Genomic DNA, 2,500 nt, shown 5'->3' with positions numbered 1-2,500 from the left:
GTCCCCAAATGAATACCATGAAATTCTTGGTGCATCGAAGTTTTGAGTTCGGAGGGTTTTGCACATGGCCAAGTTGGTCGGTGCACCGCGGCATAGCTAGATGGCTTGTGTGGAGTTTTGTGAAAAAATGAAATTCGTGGTTTTTGAGATGTGAGGGTTGGAATGGCCTCCAAATGTCCCCAAATGAATACCATGAAATTCTTTGTGCAAACGAAAGTTTTGAGTTCGGAGGGTTTTGCACATGGCCAAGTTGGTCGGTGCACCGCGGCATAGCTAGATGGCTTGTGTGGAGTTTAGTGAAAAATGAAATTCGTGGTTTTTGAGATGTGAGGGTTGGAATGGCCTCCAAATGTCCCCAAATGAATACCATGAAATTCTTGGTGCACGAAAGTTTTGAGTTCGGAGGGTTTTGCACATGGCCAAGTTGGTCGGTGCACCGCGGCATAGCTAGATGGCTTGTGTGGAGTTTTGTGAAAAAAATGAAATTCGTGGTTTTTGAGATGTGAGGGGTGGAATGGCCTCCAAATGTCCCCAAATGAATACCATGAAATTCTTGGTGCAACGAAAGTTTTGAGTTCGGAGGGTTTTGCACATGGCCAAGGTAGGCGGTGCACCGCGGCATAGCTAAATGGCTTGGTGGGGAGTTTTGTGAAAAAATGAAATTCGTGGTTTTTGAGATGTGAGGGTTGGAATGGCCTCCAAATGCCCCCAAATGAATACCATGAAATTCTTGGTGCACGAAAGTTTTGAGTTCGGAGGGTTTTGCACATGGCCAAGGTTGGCGGTGCACCACGGCATAGCTAGATGGCTTGGTGGGGAGATTTGTGAAAAAATGAAAATTCGTGGTTTTTGAGATGTGAGGGTTGGAAAGGCCTCCAAATGCCCCCAATGAGTACTGTAAAAGTGTTGGTGCACAAAAGTTTTGAATTGGATGCATTTTGCACTTGGCCAAGTTGGTCGGTTGCACCGCGACTAGATAGGTTGGTGCCAAAATTTGTCAAATTTAAGACCTTGGCCAAACTGAATGAAATTTTGTGGGAGGTTCCTGATATTGTTTAGTGGTGGACTGGAAAAAATGAGGTCGAAATTCGAAGTCTACATGTGCTTTTCTATTTTTCCCGATTTTACACATACCCGGTAAGTAAAAAAAATAAAAAAAATAGTTCCCCTTCGAGAAAAATTATGAAATTTGGGTGAGCAAGGAGATACCATTATTCTACGAATTACTGCAAAAAATCGCATCAAAATTCGAAGTATAGCCCGAGATATGGACTTATGTCTGCTCAAAAAAAGTGTATCTACTTGTACAATTTTGCCTTTTGCATATTAACCTCTTATAGGGGGGGAGTGCTCCTTGAGCCGGCAGCTCCACACTGGCAGGTTTTTAAAGGGAGCTTGATGAGGCCTCCCCCCTCACGTGGTGCGTGCGTTAGCATGTTTATCATGGCACAACTAGCCTCTTCATAGTTGTTGAGCTTTATTAATACCAACACATCGGTCGTCACTGATCGTTGGTTAGCTCGGCAGCTAGTCCCTCGGATATTGTGGAAAGTTATTTTCATGCCTAGCGATGCTTGACCCTGCGTCACTTGATGTTTCCATTTGCTTGCTTGCCCATGGTAGGTGGGGGGTGGACCGTCTTGTGGTGTGGTGTCTTGCGAACAGTGAGGGTGTGTGAGTTGTAATCGAGATGCACTTGCTGGCTGGCTCCATGCCTTGCGTATCGAACGGTCAAGCATGCATCTCTTCCATTTTCACCCGTTGCCTTGGGTGATATTGGTTGATCAGATCCCTGTGTTGCCTACCCCACTAGACGGTACTTCTGTGGTTGCTTCGAATTCTATCTTTCCATCACGAAGAGGTGTTGGAGGATCCTAATGTCACGCACGTGTTCCATCTAGTGAAACATCTCAGTGATGCACGTGTTGTGGCTAGTTTCCTTTTGGATGCGGTGCATTATATGAACTCGGGTTTACTTTAGCGACCCAGTCAACATAATTCGGTTGTGTCCCTTGATTGAGACGTTGTCCTTGAACTTGTTGTGGAACAATATCGTTCTTCCACAACCCGTCGTCTTGAGTGCGATGGAAGGCAAATAAGATGTGCTTTGCATGTCATGCACGTACTCGATTGCGGGAAGTGTGAGAAAGTGTTGTTGACAACCCTGTGGGAAATGGAATGTGGCAAATCGTGATGAGCTCTTCGTGGATCTGCGAAGAAGACGACCTTTGGGCCTGTTGGAACGAGGGAGGCGATGTTGAACTGCGAAGAAGATGGACTTTTGGGTTGTTTGAATCAATGGGAGGCCACGCGAGAACTCCGAATACTATGGACTCCTTGGGTTGTTGGAAGCAACGGGAGGCCCCGCTAGAACTCCGAATACTACGGACTCTTGGGGTTGTTGGAAAGCAAGGGGAGGCCCCGCTAGAACTCCGAATACTATGGGACTCTTGGGTTGTTGGAAGCAAGGGGAGGTCCCGCTAGAACTCCGAATACTACG

This window comes from Vigna unguiculata, unplaced genomic scaffold (genome assembly GCF_037176805.1).
Source record: "Vigna unguiculata cultivar grain cowpea cultivar isolate G323 ecotype 2 unplaced genomic scaffold, ASM3717680v1 ptg000097l, whole genome shotgun sequence".
Classification (NCBI taxonomy): Eukaryota; Viridiplantae; Streptophyta; class Magnoliopsida; order Fabales; family Fabaceae; genus Vigna; species Vigna unguiculata.
Note: the sequence above shows the minus strand (reverse complement) of the source record.